The sequence below is a fragment of the Arvicanthis niloticus genome, chromosome 1 (assembly GCF_011762505.2).
Source record: "Arvicanthis niloticus isolate mArvNil1 chromosome 1, mArvNil1.pat.X, whole genome shotgun sequence".
Lineage (NCBI taxonomy): Eukaryota > Metazoa > Chordata > Mammalia > Rodentia > Muridae > Arvicanthis > Arvicanthis niloticus.
Genome location: NC_047658.1, coordinates 165,408,062 through 165,430,019, shown reverse-complemented (window position 1 = coordinate 165,430,019; position 21,958 = coordinate 165,408,062). Strand labels below are relative to the sequence as shown.

At 45.5% G+C, this 21,958-nt stretch overlaps 1 protein-coding gene across 5 annotated transcripts in view; it reads left to right on the top strand.

Annotated features, from left to right (window-relative positions):
- LOC143439647 (uncharacterized) overlaps positions 1-21,958 on the top strand; it is a 70,329-nt gene that overhangs the window by 1,352 nt on the left and 47,019 nt on the right. The gene's annotated exons all lie outside the window — the stretch shown is intronic.

Below are 21,958 nucleotides of genomic sequence, written 5' to 3'. Positions count from 1 at the left end.
TTGGCTCACGCTGCGGTATAATTATGATCACATCCCCCCAGCCTGCTGGCGCTGCTCTCTGTTTATTGGTGGTTAAAGATCTATTATCTATTCATCAGCCGCCTCCCCCCACCCCCCAACACACACACCCTTTGCCAATTACATTCTTCTAAAGTGAAGTACCAGCAGGTATTTTGCACGTTTACAATTAATGATAAAAAATTTTTTTTCTGCCGTCCTTTAAATCTGTTACTCCCAGGTCGAAGCCATTTATCCTAAGAGGGATAAAATGTCTGTGCTAGGTTGCCTGAGACCCGGGAGAAGCAGATCTGGAAAAGACAGATGTGAAGTCCTCTAGAGGGACTGTGAAGGCCACCTGATTTCACCAAGGGTCTGGGCCTTAGGACACTCCAGGAAGTCCGGGCAATAATGGGTTCCTTGCCAGCTCTCCTGTTTGCTTCTCTTGTTTTTCATCCACTGCTGTTTAGGTTGTGTGGGTTTCTGGTGTAGCGTTCATGTGAGAAGGCAGAAGCTGGGGGTAGGGGTGCCCTAGGTAGAATGGAAGTTGAGAAAAGTGTTTCTGCCTCAGCTTTGCTCTCCTTGTGGTATAAATCTACCCTTGCCTCAGACTTCAGACCTTTTTCACCTTCTAGCCTAGATGGCCTTCTTTCTTTGTCTCTTTTTGGGGGCAAGCTCAAAGATTGTGGGCATTAGATTCAGCCCTATAAAAAGGTATGTGTTTGAGGCCACACACTCTCTTCAGGCCTGAACCAGCCCCCAAATATAGCTGAGAAATCTCTCCCTTGTCTCATGTGCGCTGAGGAAATAGAGGGCAAGCCTTTGAAGGCTGGAGCCCAGTGAGGGATGGAAGTCTTGAGCTGTGCCTAGCCAAGCAAGATTCAGAGGAGCTAGGGGTCACTTGAGGGCTTCTGAGGCTAGAAACAAATGCTTCCACTTGATCACGCTGCGGCTTCTCTGGAAGAGTCTAGAATGGGAGTCCAAATTAGGACCACTAAACTCTTCACTCAGGCTATGGGACCAAATAGCTCCCCCAGAATTAGCATTAGTAAGTTTGGCTGAGGGTATCACAGCCATTGACTTTGAGGGTCAAGGAATCCAGACCTGTCTGGGAGATTTGACTGAGACCCCCATATGTAGGTGGTACTTGCTTGACCCCTCTTTGTGCCAGGGTGTACTGGGAAAATGTCTTGAGGAAATGAACACCTAGCTTCAGACAAGCCCCCCCCCCCCGCCCCTTGCGTGAGGCAGAGGCATTTCATCAGTTTTGTGATACCCTCAGCAAGCTACCAGCCTCTTGCAAACTGCCCTTCTACCGCTAGCATTGACGACCCGAGGTGGTCTCTGGGTGACCTGCAGGCCAGTGCTCAAGAGCGACACGTTTGGTCTCCTAATTTTGAAGGAAGCCAAAGCATTGGGCACGCAAGCACATGAACCCTAGGGGGCTCTGCCCCTTCTCACTCCACCTCCACTGAAGAAGAAAAGCGGGTTTCCGGTGAGTCAGGCAGGGTGCGGAAGCCCTAGACGCCAAATAATCTATGCTAATTCATGCTCCCAGCCCGAGGTGCCCGGGAAGAAATCTGGCCTCCTTGGCGTGTAGAGGAATTAACAAGAGAGTAACTCATTAACCACACTGGCCAGCAGAGGCGCACCAGGGCTCTGGGCATTCAAGTCCGGCTTGAGACCCAGAGCTTACAGATGGGGACACTCTTGGCTTCTGGCCTAGCAGAATTCGCAAGTCCTAGGTTCCTTAAGGACCCCAAGAAGCGGCAGTTTGGTTAAGTACCTGTCCATACAGCTAGGCTGATTCTCTTTGCCCAGTGTGCACTCCAAGTCACTGGGGCTTTGGCACCATGCTTTTTTTTTTTTTTTTTTTTTTTTTTTTTTTTTTTTTTTTTTTTTTTTTTTTTTTTTTTTTTGCAGAGAGAGAGGACTAGAAAACACATGTAAATGTTTTAATAATGCATTTATCTCTTACGGAAAGACCAGAGTCAACACCTCGGTCCCTCCTGACCTTATTTTGTCATATATAAAAGTGCAGCCCGTATGTCTAGGAAGCAGACAGTAGCAGTGGCCAGCGAGTTTTTGTATGGCAGTATACAAGCAGCTATTCATCAGAGTAAAGGTAATTAATTACACAACCCGTTTTCAAAACTGCACAGTACGAAGTGTGAATTTTACTACTTGTAGTTACACCTAATAAAATTGCCCCCTCCCCCATTGCATTCATAGCTTCACTATGACCTTGGGTAAGCTAGCTACCCTCTTTGATTTGTTTTCTCTTCCTCCAAATGGGAATAAATGATAGTACAGTAGCATTTGGGATTGTTGCAAGAGATAAGCAAAGCAAACTGTTCAGACAGTGTCTAGCACATAATGAACATTAATAAAAGCCAGCTCCTCTCGTGGACATTGCTGTTATTATGTGCCCCCAGCCAGGGCATCACGGACCAAACAATAACTCTGTAAAAAGGCATCCACACTAACCTCAAGCCTGCCACGTTCCTCTGTGGTCTCTGTAGGAGGTGCTGGATTCTTGATTTTCTAGAGGTATCAACGGGCAGAAATCTCTGAGGATCTGTGAGAACCATGGGCTCTGAGTATCCTGCAAGGCCTCTGCTCACAGAGAAGCAGAGTCCTCACCTCTCCACCTCCGCCCAGAGGTGTCTTAGATGAGTGGATGGCATCAAGCAACTCTAATGAATAGAGCTTCCTGAGAACGACTAGCTGTGTGGTCATCACAAAAGGCTGAATAAAATGTCTTAGAGGTTGTTGGGGTTGGGTGAGCTTGGCTCACTTTTAGTGTTCTGTACATTTTCGTCATTACTAGGGTGGTGTTTGGACCCTGTAGCGTACCAAAGAGGTGAACCCCACTGTACACCGCCAGTGGCCCTCGGGCTTGTGTAAGATGTCCTGAGAGGGCCCAACCTAGCTCTGGCTACGAAGTTTCTCCGACTCTTTAACTGCGATCTCAGTCCCTCCGGCCTCTGAAAGCTACGGCGGCTGTGGGAAAACGAAAAAAAGAGAATTAAGACCTTAAAAACATTTTTTTAAATTATCACGGTAAATCCCTTTCTGGCATCCTCCCCAGAGTTCTCTCGCGGAGCAGGCAAGGCCGTTCAGGGCCGCGATCCGCGTGCGCGCAGCGGCGCCTAGTGGCGAGGGATGCGAGAGGGCATGACGCCCTCTGAGCTTTTTGAGAGTGCAAGGGGTTGCAGCCCACTGCCACCAATCACAATCGGAACCAGAGGAGAACCTCTGAGGAGGCTCGTGGCTACGGAGAAGAGAGAGAGACTTGACCTTGCTTCCCACCTGTTCCCTTCGGCTTCAACTCAGCTCTAGAGGTCACCCTCGCTGGAATTTCTCCTTCTCTGGGAGCCAGGCTTTCCTGTAAAGGGATCAAGGAGGAATGGATAGGTTCCGCTCTAACAAGGACTTGGCGACTGAGACCATCTAAGCAAGGGAGATAGCCAGTTACTGTGCAAAGGCGACCACAGCTTCATGCCTAAGGACCCGGATATCACTGCCTAATCACTGTGACTTAAATGGGATTGTAGGGACCCTGACTGAATGAGGTCAGGGACAACTGGTTCAGCTCTCCTAAATGTGCGCCCTCTTGCGACGGTGGGGGGCGGGGGGGAGAGGACGGCCCGAGTTTGGAGGTGGGGGTGTCTTGATTATTGTGCACGTGAAGAGTATCACTAAGTGCAAACCCACAAGGCGAAGGGGCTATGATGACACGTCCTGAAGCCAGACACTCACGGACTTCATCTTCCACGAAGCAACCGAGCTCTTCTCTTGAGGTGAAGCCATAGAATCCTCATAGAATTTCTGGAAGCCCGGATGGTATGAAGAGAGCCCTGGAGTATTACTCTCTGCCTTACTGCTCAATGGGCAGACCTAGGTATGAATTTTGAAGAGAGGGTCTCTCCTGTATCCTGGCTTCTATTGCGATGAGTGACTGCAGAAAAGACGCGTTGCCTGTGAGTTTCTGGATCTTTGGAAGCCAACGTTTCAATCCAGAATGCCACACTACTCTGGGAGACACACCAGGAGCGAGCGTGGGGCTTTAATGCCACCTCTGAAGCTCGTCAATCCTTAGCGCAAACAGCTCTGGTGATTTATTATTGAAAGCAAAGAAATAACCAATAAGGGAGGGGTGCCATCGTTTCTTTCTTCATCAGCTGCCTTCAAATAAGAGATTATGGCCAAAGAAGGCAAGGAAAAAAGACGTTCTCACACACAAGGATGCAGGAGCCAGGGACCATGGACAGGCTTGCCCAGGTGACTTCCCAGCAGGACATGAAACAGCTCTGTCCCCGGCACTCCCTTCAGTCACCCCAAAGCTGCTCCTCCAAGGCACACATAGGTCCAGGATGTGGAGGGGACAGAGGGGGTCCTTCGGGCACTTTCCTGGGCTCTCTGGTGCTTTTCCTCCAACTGCTTTTGACCAGAACCCCACAGAGGAGGGTGGATCTCCATCTGGAATATGAAGGATTGTAAAAGACAACAGAATACCTCTAGAATGCTTTTCTGTGCGCTTGCCTCTCCTTTCTGCAATTCCATACTTTTCTAGAGTAAAGACCTGGACCTAAAAAGGGGTCAAGCCATCAGAGAAAAAAAAAAAAGAGAAATGCCAGGCTTTTTCTTTTGGACTCTCCTTGAAAGCTGGGGAGGATGCCAGGATGACTTTGGGAAACACTAATAACTCCTGTCCTGTGTGGAATTTGGCTTTAAGCATGTCCTTTCACAATCATGAGTCAGTGAACTTTTTCAAAGTGTGGAGAATAAGATGCCCATTTACCAGGTGAGAAGGCTGAAGGCCAGAGAGGTTATAGTCACCCACTGTGCCACTTTGCCATCTCCTAACTATAGATGCAGTGATTAGTCCACGAGGAGCCCTGGACATTCCAATCTACTTCTCACCCAGCCTTCAGAGAGCACACTCCAGCCAACATGAAAGGTCAACAAAGAGTCCCCACCCTCAGATGGGTTACCCAAACTGACCCAAGCCAAAGGACCTATTCATTGGTCTTGAGCCGTAATCCTAGCCCTTGATGGTTTGCATCAACTGTCCTGAAAGCTACATTCCCAACCCGGAGCTAGCAAAGCCTAGGAGTTAGGAGTCAAGGATGTGAGTGAGAGTCTTTTTGGAGCACCAGTGGAAGAACGGCCCTTTTGCCTGTGTGGTTCCCCGCGTCTTTCCTGTTAGAGATTCAAAGGGGTCTAGAAACCTTTTTTAGTGGGAAAAGAACATCCGGGTGCACAGAACATGAGGCAAAAAGGAGAGTGGTTGGGGCTTTCTTAGCTCTTTAATTCTGCCTGCCTGGTGGGATAATACTTCTGGGAGATTCCTATGATGCTCCGAGAGGAATACTCACACCCGGAAAACACCCCCTCCAGTATCTACCCCTTGCCAACAGCTCTAGACGTTGAAACAGGTAGCCTTATGCTTCCTTCTAGGACTTAAGATTCTGTCTGTGGAGCCCCAGCTGCCCACGCCCCGTGGGACACTCACATCGGTCAGGAGCCCTGACACACACAAGCTGAACTCACTCGGCCTGGCTTTACTGTTTGCTACACCCGGTTGTCACAGCGCAGAGTAGCGCGGTGCAGATCTACTCCCACTAATCGCTGGTCTTCACAACCAACCCCTGGAAGTTGGTAGAGAGTCGTCGGCGGGGGTGGGGTGGGGGGGTACTGAGGAGCCTCTGGGGGTGCTGCAGCAGCTGCTATCCGCCAGGGCCTCTCTAGCCCGAAGTGAACACACACACCCGCCCCGACCGCCACAGCCCTCCGCTTAGCTGGGCCGCCAGCAGCTCGCCCGGGGCTGCGCAACAAAGGGTGGCACCGCGGCGGCGCGAGCAGGGACCGCATTGGTTCAATATTAGCTTTTCATTCCAGTCTATTGTGCCCATCTGAGATAATATTGACTCTGAGGTGAGAGCTACAGACTACGGGGCTTGTCTAACACTCCGCCCGCCACAGGGCGCTGGAAGAGAACCAGCCACCAAGAGTTAAAGTGATTGCAAATAAACGCTTCTCGCTCTCCCTGCCGGGGCGCTGCCGGGCGCTGTCCGCAACGCGCTCCGGCCTCGGACTCCAAGGCCAGATTGCGCGCCGTGGTCTCCCGGCTCCGCGGCAGCTCAGGCGCGCTGGAGTTCCCATCGAAAACAGAAAAGAGCTTTTGCTTAACGCACACTGATGTCGAGGTCCCAGACCTGGGTGACTCCGGAGAAAAGTAATTCCCAGTGTTTAGGTTGCAAGCCCCTTCGAATGGTGTTTTCTCCATTCAAACGGCGACATTTCGGGTAACTTTCCGTGGAAGTGTTTCTCTATTTTCCTTTTCCTAGGAAGAGTAAACCCATGCAACACCTAATAAACCGCTTTACTCGTGAAAGCGTCCTTAATACATTTTTTTTTTCTGTGCGTTTTACTTTACTTTGAATCTCCTTCAACCCATCATCAATCTCGAAACTGCCTTCCCAACCATCGCGTTTTGAAGGGCCTCTCCAGCGTTCAGATCTTGCAAATGAAAATTCATTTCAAAGTTTAAATAGGCTGTAAATGCAAACATTTAAACTGTTTTATGTGTCTGAAAAAGAACACTTAGCCATACGCTCTAGGGACCAAACGAGTTTACAGTGACCATGTTGAGTGTGTCCTCCCGGGTCATTTATGAAATCTGTGCCCCCCCCCCCTCCACCCCCAGTTAGATTCCGACCCTTGTAAGAAAAACTGCACTTACGTTTTCCCAATAAGAAACCGGCCTTGGGGGAGGGGTATTTTTATCCACCTTGAAGACAGGGTGGGTTCTTGGGGAGGGGGGTAGGATAGGTGAAGGGTTGTGGCACAGCATGGACAGCGTGATGTATACTAGGGTAGCTGCCTTTTCCCTGCCTGTCACAGACAAAAAAAAAAAAAATTCAACACACCTTGTGTGTTTCAGAAGTGGTAATTGTGTTTCATACACAGGATCTACAACTTATTTTGTTTGCATTATACACTGTTTACTCCATAATATGTATTGATTTTCACCAAGCGTTGCTTAATTTATGACATCTAACTCCTACATTAATTTATAATCACATTAATTATCTAATATTTATTATATAGCTTGTATGCATTGTACATTGTTCTGGTACATAGCTGCATGTTTTATGTATTTATGTGTGCATGCAAATATATACCAGAACAATGGTATATATTTAATCTTTAATCTCCCTGTAATCAACCTTTAATCTCCCTGTAAGCATGTATTTGGTGTTTTTCATCTAACTTTACAAAGCCTTAATCGAAACCTTTTTGAAACCCTCTATAAAATACCTTTGGGTCCAATTGTGTTTCCAGGAAGAGGACCTGGCAATAAGGGACAGCCAGGCCCGTCTGGTGTCTGGTTTCCCTAATGCTCCCTTCCCGGGGGTAGCCTCCTCTACTTGCTGAGATTGTAGGACTTGGTTTGTTTCTGAGGATGACTATTCTACAAAGTTATGTCATGAATTGAAAATTACTTAGAAGAGTGAAGCATGTGCTCAGCTCATGCATCTGGGAGAACAGAGGAGGCCTCTCACCTCAGATTCTGGGCTCCAAGCTGTGGGAGGATCTGTGGGGGTTCTGGGTTCCACTGCAGTCCCACAGTTCCCTAGACCCCAATCCAGTAATGCTGGTAACGCTCACTGCAGACTGATTCCAAAGCTTTCCAACTTCAGCCTGTTTTGTTTTGTTTTGTTTTGTTTTGTTTTGTTTTTTTGGACTGAAGACTAAAACCACAGGTTAGACATGCAGTCGCCCTACCCCGCCTCCTACCTCCCACTGGAGCAGCACCCTCTCTGCAAGGTCCCAATGAAAATAAATAAGGATTTAAGAGATCAGAACCGGCAACAGGACTCAAATGGGCAAGTCAGGCCCTGCTGATGAGGCATTGAGTGAGAAAGGTCCCAACATTGCAGTATAAACAGCAAAGTGGCAGTTTAGAAGCCTAGGCAGTGGGAAGGGAAATTAGGGTATAAAAGGGAAGTAGGTGAAGACCTTCACCATAGAACCCATGGGTGGGAGAGCCTGTTTTACCAGACTTGCTTTTTCTTAAAAGTACACACTCTCCAAAATGGTTACCTTTTGTAAACATTTTGTAGCAGGAAACAGTGAATCTGGCTAAACCCCAGACCAGTTGGCTTCAGCTCCTTTGCTTAGCAAAAACCCCAGGACTTAGAGAGGCCCCAAGCTGAGCCTGCCTGCCTCAGAGACTTGGGGAAAGGCTTCTGTGGACATGAAGGAGATCCTAAAGAGGCCTCTAGGTATGTGCTAAAATGACTGGGGGAAGGGAGGGCATTGTGACCCCTTGTTGCTAAAAGCAAAACAGTCAACCCCTACTTCCCTGGGCTGTAGTCTCTGGGCCTGGCTACTTCTGAGCATCTGAACATGCCTTCCAGATGAGGAGTGTTGTATAGTGCCAACCATGTGGTTGCAGCTCTCCCCCAGATGGCCTCAGGCATATCTGGCCCATTTTTCTCAGTCCAGGTGATCCATCTTGTCCATGTCCAGCATGGTGGAAAACTTCATTCCAATTGTGTAAGCATCAAAGCCCCTTGTTCTGAGCCCCCATGACCCTGGTTTACAAGGCATCTGCTCAGGTGTGCTGAAAGATAGGGGAGAGTCGGGTTCATTTCTCCTCCTTGCCGGGGCATCTCAGAGGAGAGACAATTCATTCCTATCAACGATGGCTCTTATCTCGGCCACTGTGCTAAACAGAAAATACATGGAAACAAACTGGAGAAATCATCAATGCCCTTGGAGACCGCTCCCATTTTCCACATGGAAAACTGAGGCCCTGGTGTTTGCGATGGTCCCAGGTCACAAACACAGTTATAAAGCAGTGAGTTGGAATTTCTGCCCAGCTTTTTATGACTCCAGTGGCTTTTCTCTTTTCTCCCCACCTCTAATTCACAGGGATTTTTTTTTTTTTATTGAAAGTAAAAGCGAATAAAGATGGAGTAAAGAAAGAACACCCGATTCAAACTCATGCCCCTCCCCCAAAGTCCGTAATTCCCAGATACAAAGCCTGAATCCCAAGTCCACACCACAGTACTTACTCCTGGTCCAGAAGAGCCAGTGAATTGCATATGCTACGTCTATCACTTTTCCCAGTAGCCATCATCCCATTTTAGAGAAGTGGAAACAGACAAAATGGGGTTCTCAGCTTGCCCAGTGTCGACACAGAGACCTGGCATCACCCTGAAGCTATATCAACCCCCTGAGGTTTGGTCTTTACAGCATAGGGAGTACATTTAGCCAATGGAGTTGGGCTTCCCATTCTGCCGAGAAATCACGAAGCTGCCTGTGTGTTGTGACGTATTTATGCCTCGGTCTTTGCCTTCTCCGTGTGTGCACACCCTGGTGTTGCAGAGATGCAAGGACAGAGGAGAGGAAATTCTCTTTCACCTGTCGCCAGATGACCTTCAGAGAAAGTTACCAGTCTGTCATAAAACTATATTTTTCTCTGCTCCCATTTGACTGACACATGCCGCTAAAACTCAAATGTACAATCGAGCTTTTAAAACGTGTATAAAAATGTTCCCCAAGTAAAGAGAGTTTGAGATAGGAGGAATCTTTTGGTCAGGTTGTTTCATGTTTAAAATCAAAACCAAGAATGCCTACAGAGAAACAAAGAGCTATCTGACCACTGCCTGATGTACTCACTGTTCACTTCTCCACAAAGCCATGGCCCTGGAAGCTTCACTTTCCTTTGTTATTATAAAACTCAATGTATAGTTTTATATTAAAGAAGACAGAGTAAAGGGATTATTAGCAGTCCTTGAAATCCCCCTACTCAGAAGCCACCACATTTGGGGTTGTTAACTTTTGACATTTTAGAAAAGAAATTAGATTATGTCTACGCATTTTGCTATTGTTCTAGGGGATAAAAGAAAAGGAGGGGAAGGACTGGGTGCCCTGCTCACATGAAGCTACAACCCAGGAAACCCTGTTGATGCTATAGAACAAGAGGGAAGGTTCCAAGGAGCTGGGAGTGCTTTCTAACTGATCACTTCAGGGATGGCAAAGGAAGCACGCAGTTGCCAAAACTCGTCACACTTGAGACTTTACAGTGTTTTACTGCAGATCTTTATACCTTGGCAAAATAAAACAATATTACACAAATACTAGAGGAAAGAAACAAGGGGTGGGGGGAAGATTACTGTTAACCCATCAGATGCTGAGCTCTGACAAGCTACCCACCTCTTTTCAGTTTCAGAGAGGGTGGGCAGCCAGGCCACATCCTTCAAAGGGGGAATTTTTGACAGCTGCCAGACTCCATCACTGTTTCCTCCCAAACCCCTCTACCTACATTGCACTTCTCCAAAGAGTCCAAATAAATCAGAGAAGGAAGACAGAAGGGCTTAGTTTTGGATTCCAGACGCTTCTTTCTAGTCAGTACCTGGCATTCACAATGTTGTCCTTCATAAAAATAAATTATATGAAGTGGTTAGTAATTCACATCAGCTCCATTAAATACCTCCTTATAAAATACAGAATTTTAAGTTTAATAGGATCATGACTGTACTGGGTACTAGAAACTATGAAGAAAACTAAAGCAACATTTCTCTACTACCCCCACCCAACTATGTCTGTATGTGACCGACATTGGCTGGCATTTTGGAATTCAAGAATGAACACTCCCATGACAGTACCGTTGAGGAGCATACGGTCTGGTAGAGGAAACCCACCTGGTGCACAGGAAGTTCAGTGCAGCCTCACAGGTGGGAGACATCACCTGTCAGTGCTCTCCAGGAGTATTACAGTATTAACAGTTTCCATCAGTGCTGGGGTATGTTGGTTGCTTTTATTCTTTGAATTGTTTGGAAAGGTAATGTGAGGGAAGTTGCCACTACAAAGGGAAAGGGGGAGAAATATAAAAGGAAAAAAATATAAAGGCCACAGAAAGTCTGCCTGAAGAGCTGCTTTTGGCAGGTCTGGCTGAGAAGAGGCAAAGGCAAAAGCATAAACCTGGCTCTTGGGAAGAAAGAAAGAAAAGCCAGTTGCTCCTGGGAGCAACAAAGGGTGGAGCTGGCACTGTGGCTGGGGCTCTGTCTCAGAGCAGAGCGGACTAGGAGGATTGGGCACTCAGAAACACCAAAGTATGGTATCACTTAAAAATCAGATATTTATAGAAGTTTTGGGTCATTTGCACTCTGCCAATGGAGCACGTACCATTTACAAGGAAATTTGCAGTTGACCTGCAATTACAAAATTTAGTCAATCCCAAGGCTGGCCCTCAGGAGCTAGCTGGGGAACTAGACAGCTAATTGTAACATAATAGGATCAGTGTCCAAGTGAAAATGCTCAGAAGAGAGCTGCTGCTATCACAGTTGAATGATACAAAGCAAACATATGCTTCCTGTAGCGCCTCCAAGAAACTCCTGGAAGTAAAAGCAGGCCAGACCATCAGGAGATTTTTAAGGAAAACAAGGAGGTGTTTTAGAGACTGTAAAACTTGGCAAGTGTGTAGGTGACTGACCCTAGCTGGGTGGAAAGGACATGTGGGACAAAGGACAGATAGGATCAATTATTTATTGAGTTATCTGGGCTTGAGGTAGTTGGCATAGACTGTCATATTTAGATATCATGAGCTCCTTCAAGGGTGTGTGTGTGTGTGTGTGTGTGTGTGTGTTCATCCTTCCTGATTTTGCATGTTTAAAAATTGGAGCTGGGACCAGGGAGATGGTTTATCCCATAAAAGCCCTTGCTACACAAACCTAATGACCTGAGTTTGAATCAGCCAGTAGCCGACGCAATAGTACCTTTCTCTAATCCAGTAGCCCTACCACAACTTGGGATGTAGACACAGGAGAACTCACAGGAGGCTCACAGGTCAGGTAGCCTGGAATATGCAATGCAGTAGAAAACAGTGAAAGAAATCATGCTTCAAGCAAGGCAAAAACCAATACCCAAACTTGTCCTCTGATCACACGGGCACTGTCGTTTGTACACATACATGTGTGCACACGCGTGCGCGCGCGCACACACACACAGAAACACGCACACGCGCTGTGTATATGCACAAAATTATAGTAATAAATACTTAAAGAAAAATAACAATAACTTAAACCCATAAAAGAAGGTGAAGTAGATTCCTCAACACAAAAAGGTCTCAGGACAAGGATTAGAACTGTGACCTCTGCCTCTCAATCCCTGACTTTAGGCCACAGTTCATCAGGAAGTCCTGACCTCATGAGGTAGTTCTGAGGACTGAAGTAAAAATGCCTTTGTAAAGTGTGAGCCTTTGACAAGTGTTAACTGTAAAAAATAATTTGCAACTACATCTTTCTCCCACAGCCAATTATGTATTCAGCAAATATTTCCTGCATAAAAATGCCATGTGAAGCAACCTCTCTGGGCACTGGGGATGTAATAGGAGAAATCTCTTCATGACGTTCTGCAGTAGGTCAGCCAGCTAACTCCATAAAGGACTGGCTCTGACAGAAGCAAAAAGCTCAAGGTGATATAGTCACTGTTTCCTAATGTTGAAAAGGAAAAAAAAGCTGGGCAGTGTTGGCGCACACCTTTACTCCCAGCATTTGGGAGGCAGGTGGATTTCTGAGTTCAAGGCCAGCCTAGTTTACAGACTGAGTTCCAGGTCAGCCATGGCTTCAGAGAAACCCTGTCTCAAAAATAAAAAAAAAAAATTTAAAAATTAAAAAAATAAAACAAAAATAAACAAACCTTTTATGTCCATTAATAGGAGGTTCGCCTTGAGAAAAAAAAATAATGCTTCCTGACTACAGAAAACAGAAGTAGCTTTCTGCAGTATCGTAGGAGAGATACCCATGACTCATCAAAGGAAAAAGAAAAGAAAAGAAAAAGCAAGTTCTAAAACAAAAATTCTCAACCTGTTGGTCTTGACCTCTTGTGGGGTCAACTGACCCTTCCTCAGGGGTCACCTAAGACAAGTGGGAAACACAAGTAGTTACAACTCATAACCATAGCAAGGTTGCGTTATGAAGTAGCAATGAAAATAATTTTATGGTTGGGGGCGTCACCAGAACATGAGGAACTGTATTAAAGGGCTGCAGTGTCAGGAAGGTTGAGAACCAATGCTCTACAACAGTACGTGTGACTCTGTTAATGTTGAAACAAGCACCACTTGTCTGTGTGCCTGCGTGTCCTGTTGCACACACAGACCTAGATGGAAACTTGGAGCCGCTTTCTGGAGATGTTTGCACTAAGCTGGCAATGGAGTAACTTTAGGACCGGAAAGGGGACCTGGAGAGCCTGCTGTGAACTGGGCGCTTTTCCTGGTGACGCCATGTACTTCTCGATTGTTTAATTGCTGACAATGAGAACGCATTCGTGCCCTGCCCGTGCAGTTAAGCAAGGAGGCACAGGCATGTGACCGGTTTAGTTACAGCAGTATGATTATGCTGTCCTCTTTTAATCTCCTTTAATGTCGCTTTAATATGTCTACGCAGTGATATAGACATATAGACTTTTTTTTAATAGATGAGATGAGATAGATGAGATGGTGCCAGAACATGGCCTCCTGGCTTGAAAATCTTGCCTCTCTCCACCCCAGCTGCAGTTTATAGCGAAACCCTTTCTTTTAAAGAGCATCATGGATTCCTGGATGGGAACCCTTGTTCTCCTAGTTCTGAGACACATGTAATTATTTCTCAGCTAAGTAGCCTCAAGGGTCTTTGTGATAGATATGACTTCATTTATGAGAGAATCAAGCCTCTCTGAGAGGTGTCTGAGCTGGAAGAGTCGATGTGAAGGTTCTAGGATGAGGACTGGTTTTCCCTAGGGTTCCCACTAGGGTGTGTGTGTATGGGGAACCCTACCAAGGTTCTCTTAACCTGTACCAAGTCAGATGTTCTTAGTTTTGGCTGATGTCTTCAAGCTCAGCTTATGTTAATTCATGGTGTCTGCAACCGTGGGCAAGCTGCTGCTCTTTCCGAGTTTCAGAGAGAGAGAGAGAGAGAGAGAGAGTTGGATAGTGTGACCTATAAAGTCATTTCTAGTCCTACACTTCTGATTTCAACTATGGAAAATTATGGAAGGGTGTCACCATCCATCCATTCATTCCTGGGCATCTGCCATGAGCTGATGAAGGTGCCAGGAAGATGGACCTAGAACAGAAGCATGGGTGTGTTCCACCACACTCCCCTACAATCTGCTTTGGATCGTCCCCCACACTTGTTTTCTCTCTCATGGCCATGAAAAAAGTGTTTGGCAAACCGTCCTCACAGAGGAAGAGATTCATTTGGATTCACAGTCCAGGGTACAGTTCATCATCATGGGGAAGTCACAAGGGCAATCAGGAAGCAGACAGAGATGAATATGGGTGTTTAGCCAGCTGTTTCCTTTTCTTCAGTTCTGGGCCCCATGGAAGGATGCAAACCAGAGTTTGGGTAGGTGTTTGCACCCCAATGTAGCCTTCACCCTCCCTTGAAGATATGCCCAGAAGTTTGCCTCCTAGATCGTCCTATGCTTCATCAAGTTGAAGATTAACATTATCTATCACATTTGACCTCTGACCCCCAATGTCTGTCTCCTCACGTTGCCAGACAGCTTCATGTCCTTAAAGACTATATCACACATATATTGCATAGGGGAAAGGCAGCCTCTTGTGGGATCAGAAATGGTCTCAGGTCAGCATCAGCTCTGAGAGGCTAGAGATAGGACTCAAAGTCTCTCTGGCCAGTCCGCTGATCCAGGAAACTGTCATACAAGCACTTTTTGCGTGCAAAGCCCTTAGTAGATTGTGAAAGCGCAGGTGAGAACTAAAGAAACCTCCAGCTTACTGACAACTAGCTGGAGGGTAAATGTCTTGGGAGGACAATATCTTCTGGTATAGAATCTTCAGATCTGTGTCCTTTGTGTACCACCAGAGAATTGGTCTGGCCAGGTTTATATCCAAGTGGCAAGGAAGCCCAGAAACAGCACTGAGTGAAGAGTGAGAGCTGGAAGTCACTCCAGAGTGTGGTGGAAGACTCCACAGTGATCTTGATCAATCTCAAGCAAAGGCAGCTTGCATCTGTGGGCTGAAGGGTGTGTTCATCCAGAAGAGGAAGTGCAGCTGTCGCATGTGTAGAAGTTGGTCCACCTGGTCTTTATCTCCAAGCCATGTGACCAGGCATATGATCAATCTTCAGAGACTCAGTTTCCCTTTCTACAAAATGGGAATGATAGTGACTGCAAGTGTGATGGCATTTCTCTCAGAGGGAAATACCGAAGATAACTAAAGTTATTTGCAGAAAAGTCGAGTGTAAGACACGTTGGAACATAAGAGAAAGGTGTTGTTATCTTGGACAGACGTGTCCTCCTATTTCCACCTGAGGACCAACAGTCAGCTACGTGAGGTGTTCCAGGAACAGTGCTGCTGCCAGAGCACTGGACCTCCTTTGGTGGAGTGGTTATGCTGTGGCCCCGTGGCCTTCTCAGTAGGAAGAATAGATGCTTAGAGGACCCCAGGAGCCTGAGCATCAGGAGACCCAGCTCTGGGTCTTCTGTTCTATTCTGAGAAGTAACTCCCCATTTTGAGATTAATTTATCGTGTGTGTAATGCTTCTATTAGAAAAATAATATATGAGGGGCTGCAGACGCAGAGCGATTGGTAGAGTTCTTGCCTGGCATTCATGAAGCCCTGGGTTAGACTCTCAGCATAGTATAAGCTGGGTGTAATGGTGAACGCCTGCAAGCCAGCATTTTGGAGGTAGAGGCAGGAGGATTTGTAGTTCAAAGTCATCCTTGGCTTGCATGGTGAGGTTGAAACCAGCCTGGGCTACCTGAGACCCATTCTCAACAACAACAGCAAAATATTATATGATCAGAAAAAAATATGAAGAACCAGAAGTCAGACTGAAGTTATCTCTCTTGTCCTGCACATTTTATATCCTTAAGCAACGTGTTCACCTGTAATGTACTTGGATTTTCCTCTGTGAAGGTGTCATGAAGCAAAACCCACTTCTTCCTTCTAATAAGTTCTTCCAACACCATGCTGGTACCATCTAACCCTTTTCTATTGTAGGAAACAACCTCTGTCTTTTTCTAGATGTCATATTTTATGGTATTGACCTGCTAGATTTTATCCTACATTACATTTTACGTTATTGACTAATTACTTTCACTTTGTAACATGTTTTTTAAAATCAACCAGAACAATTTCGTCTCATTTTTCTTTTTAGAAAAAATGTCTATTCTTGCATATCTATTCTCTGAGATGATTTTTAGAATCAATCTGCCAGTTACTTTAATTTTAAACTATACCAGGATTGTGTAAATTGTATAAACTAATTTGGAAAAAGGTTGTAGCCTTTATACCAAGAAACATTTAGATTTTGATACATTCATTCTTCAGTTCTGACTGGGTCTTGGATATTTAAGGCATGAAGGAGTTGTATGTTCAGTTCTGATGGTGCCTTATGCTTTGGTTTTGTTCTAGTGAATGGAATGGTTTTCCATTCTATATTTGTAAGTTGTTCATTCTAATACACAAAGAAACTAGCTTGTGTCCAGAAACCCTTGATGAGCTCTCCTGGTGCTGCTATGAATTAATCAACCCCAACTCTCACATGTTCCGCTTAATAGTGTCTTCATTTATTACCAAAGCAAAGTGTATCTTGTGTAGGAAATGAAACATACAGGAGAAAGTGCTACCTATAAAATCCCGTGCTTCAGAAACACCCCTGAAAATCTGGATGACCTCTCTCAAACATATATTCGATTTTAGTTAAAAAGGGAATTTTAGCCAGGCAGTGGCAGAACATGTCTTTAATCCCAGCACTCAGGAGTTCAGAGATATCTCTGAATTGAAGTCCAGCCTGGTCTACAGAGTGAGTTCCAGGACAGTCAGGACTACACAGAGAAACCCTTTCTGGAAAAACCAAGAGACAAAGACAGAGAATTTTAGTATATTACACACACACACTTATATATGTGCAACATACATAGTTTTCAAAGAGCAACACAATACACATAATGTCTTGTTGCCTACATCCCCCACTTTGCATATTGTAAATCTTTCTCTGCTTTATTCTTAACATTATTTTTTTCACGTACTCTGTATTAAGCACCTATATTTATCTAGGCAATTCCCCCATGTCCGACATTTAGATTGGTCCATCTTTTAACATCGTCAATAATTACATAGCGAACATTTGTCTCTTTTCATAAATGATTGCTTTACAAGAAGTTTGTAAAAGTGGGATTTCTAAGATGTTAGGCATCCAGCAATCTTGGGCATTTCTGACAAACTGACAAATAGCCCTTGAGAAAGCCTGGAAGCATTTATTCTTCCACCTCTACTTTTTAATGTGGATTTTCCCCCCCTTGGATTCTGATTTCTTTCAGTAGCAGTGTTTCCATCTGCCACCAACTGTGTTCTGGCCATCCGCAGCCTAAAATAAACTCTAGGGCCCTAACTTCTCAACCTTAGATCTGTTTCAACAAGGGATGGATCGTCAGCTCTGGGCTCTGACATCTAAGGTTGAACTAAAATGGTTAACTTAACCTCTATCTTTGTTTGCAGCAGAAGGTGTCTGAGCCCCAGCAAGATGTAAGTCACTCCAGGATAGCTACGTATAAGTACCAGAAGATCCATATGAGCTTTAAGTAAAATAAATAAATAAACAAAAATAATCCCTCTTCCTTGTTCATTTCATCAGGAAAAGGAGGGTCATATTTCTCTAGTCAGGTGCTCCCTTGGCAAGAAACACACCTCACTGACTGAGAAACGCTCCCAGTGAGCAAGCGACTGCAAACACATCTGCATTGACAAGTTGAGACTTACATCCTTCTATGGTGTTTTTTGCTCTTTTGAAAATGTTAATAAAAACTTAATGTGGAAAAAAAACAACTTTTTCCAAATATGTGTACCAGTGGGCCTGAGGCAACTCATACTTTCTTATAAAATAAAGTAGGTCACTCACATCAGTCATATTGTCTTTAGCACATTTTTTCCAAATTAGGAATTCTCCATCCATCATCCCGAAGCATGGCATCTCGTTTCCAAACATTTCCTTTTAATATGCTCTTTAACATGATAAGCAAATCTAATAGAATACATTAGTGTCACTTGCCAGTGATGGAGTGTTTCCTCCTGCTGCTATCCTCCATGAGGAGTTTGGGGAAACTTTTTTATGAGCTCTATCCCTGACAGCCATCAGTTTTTGAAAATATGACAATGGTCCCCAGGCTAACCAAGGCCACATTTGAGGCGATAGCCTTAAAAAGATTGCCAACAGTTCTATCTTACCACCTCACATGTCATCGATATAGAAACTCAAAAGATATGTGTGTGGTTCCAAGTAATGGGTCCAGGTTCTGTACACAAGAGGGGTGTCTACAGTTAGCCTGTGTTTTCAATGATGCTACATTTCCCAGGCTTCCTGTTCAAGCCACATTGTCTGCAGCACATTTCTAAGTCTCCTAGGTCGTGCAGAAATAGAAGATCCTTGGCTTTAAGTGCAATGCTCTAGAATTTGTTGCCACCTTTTCGAAGTGGCTTTGGACACTGTGTGAGACACATGCTCTGACTATGACCCACTTGAGATAAACGTTAATGCAAGTTTGTATATGTGACAACATTTACCTGGCAAAAAGCAGATATTTGTATCTGCTCAGATCTCTGGCTCTCTGACTCATGTGTTCAGTGCTAGCAGTTGAATTTTTAGAGGAATTTTCTTTGGACTGAGTTTTGGAATAAAGCACTCAGACAAGTTGGGAAGGAAAGATGTGTGCATAGAAAGCCTGGGAATTCTATTCTCTTGGATTCTTGGCCACTCAACAGGGAAATATCTGAATGAAGCAGGTTTTCTGAGTATGTAGAATGATGTGTTCCTGAAGACACCATGCCTACCCTGGGACCTGGGGGGATGTTTCACTGGGAAGGTGCTTGTCTTGTATGTATGAAGACCTGGGCTCATCCCCAGAACCCATATAAGGAGCCAAAGTTCCAGAGCTGAAGGACAGGGGCAGTCTTTCAGGTCCTGCTAACTAGCCAGCCTAGTCCACTTCTCAAGGTCCAAAGAGACACCATACCTCTGGTGAAGCCAGAGAAATGGCTCAGTGGGTAAGAGTGCTTGCTACCAACCACTATGATCTGAATTCATCCTCAGAAACCACATGATGGAAGGGAGAACCAACCTCTGAAGGCGGTCCTCTGTCCTTCACACATGTAGAATGGCACTTGTTTCTCTCTCTCTCTCTCTCTCTCTCTCTCTCTCTCTCACACACACACACACACACACAGAGAGAGAGAGAGAGAGAGAGAGAGAGAGAGAGAGATACAGAGAGAGAGACAGAGAGACAGAGAGAGAGAGACAGAGAGACAGAGAGACAGAGAAAGAGACAGAAAGGAGAGGAGATGGGGGAGAGGGAAAGAGAATAGAATACCTGATCCATTGAAAGACTTAAGGTTCTGAGTTTGTGTGTCCCAGTCAACAACATCAACACAAAAGACTGTATGTTGGGGACATAGAAATGAGACCAGTGCCTGTCCTTAAAGAGTCCCAAAATCCTGAGGACCAATGGCAGGCAGCTGCACAAAGAGGCATAAGTGGAAATTAGAAGGACAAATCCTGTGAGAGCCCCAGATGATCTAAGGTTCAAAGCTGGTCAGCAGTGTCTCCCTCCACATCTTTTCAACACGCCTACGTGCAGTGGGAGGACTGTCGGGGCCATGTTGGTGCTTGCGAACCTTCTGTTTTATACTTATCCTCTTACATTAGGTAACTGCAGTTGCAATGTGTGTCCTCTGCTGTGGTTCAGAGCTCAGTCCTAGAAATTTCATAGAACATAAGGAGTCTCCTGTTTAGGGGTTTCTCAGTGAATGGCGAAATTTGCAGAGGTTGTTAGTTTTCCTTCTGGCCTCAGAAGGGATGAGGAATACAGGACATCAGGTTCTCTGGTGGCTTATTTGTTAGACAAATATTTATTGAGCAACTTGTATCTACTTAACATTGCTGGTGTTCGGAGACCAGGCAGGTGGATACAATGTTGTGTGTGGGGGTGCCTCTCCCTTCCTAGAGTTCACCTTCTGGAGAAGACCAGGTAGATCAATACAATGTTGGAAACTCCACCTTCATAAGTTCACCTTCTGATGGGAAGACATGAAATGAAGAAGACGATGTCAGAGAGTTACAGGAAATAAAAGAATCAAGTAGAGCTGTACCACAGCAGTGACAGCTGGCAAGAGAAGGAAGTGTGCACCACAGAAGGTGGAGGAGGAAGGGGTATCAGCCAGACCTATAACAGGGGACAGGCCCCCTAGCAAGGGTCTGGCAAGTGCAAATGCAGGGTGATTTGTAAGACGCCTTGGAGATGGAGGGGAAGAACGGCAGCAGCTGAGACTGGAGGCAGCCCAAGCACAATTTGGGGCTTGGGAGACAATAGAGAGCCACCGTGAGTTATAAATATTGGGGTTCCCAATGAGAGCCACTCTTAGCTACCATCTGCTCTGACCTCATCAGCACCAGCTTCTCTGCAAAGCCAAAACAAGCATTTAGAGAGACTCAGCTTTTATTTCTACAGAAATCTTTGTACCCAACCACCATAGCGTTTTTAATAACAAACTGGCAGAAAGTCAGACATCTGTACTTGAAAAAAAAAAAAAAAAAAAAAAGGCCAGGCCAAGTATTTCTAAATGTTTTATATTTACTTGTAACATTAGAATAACCACGAGGTTGCTTTCTACATAATCGGAACCATTCTCATTAGGGTCCCACAGACCGCGTCCTCCGTGGGTTTGGGTGGTGGTTTTCATTACGGCAGTGACATTGATCTGACGGGAGTGAATCTCTCCTTGAACATTTGTGGAAAAAAATGGGGAAGGAGTTGAGAGGAGTCAAAGCAAGCTGGGAAAATGAGAACTCGGGAAAGATAACCATCAGCTTGGCACTGGGGTAGCATCGAAGGGGTCCAGGCTTTGAAGTCCAGCAAAGCTGGGCTGGTGGTACAATGCAGGGAGCCAACCTTAGGGGAGTCACTTGACATCTTTGAGCTTCAGGTCACTCCCTGGCCCTACTCCGTGGAATTGTGTTGAGGTCTAAGAAGGGTATCACTAGTGAAGGGTCTGAGCCAATTTTGCTCCTAGATGGCAACCTCCAAAATTACTGTCTCCGTTAAATTGTATCTCAAAGTTTGTCTGCAAGGTCGATAGGCAAAATACAAGATGTCCAGTTAACCTGAAATTTTGGATGGTAGCCAGCAATTATTTAGTGCAATCGGTTCCTATTTGGTATATTGCTTAGAATACACTTGGAGTTATTAAAAATATGTGTGCATACTTATCAGAAATTTAAATTTGACCGGGCACTTTGTCTGGAAACCTTTTCTTAAAAGTTTAATTGTCAAAAGAACGTCAATCGGAAGTGGCTTTTGAGAGCTGGCCCAGGCCCAGGCATGAAAAAGACCTCTGTGTCAGGAACACCTTAAAGCACAGACTGCATTCACAGAGTGGACCTGACTTTGAGTAGAGATTCTGGAAAGATGCAGCTAAAAAGCATCTCAAAGAACTTGTGGTAGGTGCTCTCATCTGATGTGCTCTGTAGACAGGCCACACAGAGGCAAACGACCCAAGAACCTCAGCCTAATCAGATTGCTCCAGAATAAACCTGGAATCCAGAAAGAGGAGAGGTCTCTTATCTATCATCCTCTGTGACCAATGGGAAACCAGGTCTGTGAGTCCATGGTGTCAATCTTTCCAAACAACACACACTGCAGAGTTATTTGCCACCTAGTTATTTTATGCCTTATCAGAAAAGGGGGTTAAGCTCCCAAGTTCAGTGCCCACACTTAATCTTCCTCCTGACCCATGATGGGTGGATGACGGCAGAGTTGGGAATGGAGCATGGCTCTGCACAAGCTGAGAGAAGCCACTGAGGAAGAAAGTCAGGCCTGGTCCCTGATCACATCCCTACAAGCTGTTAGAGACTCCTGAGGACTTCCAGGAGACTTGGGCTGGGCTTAT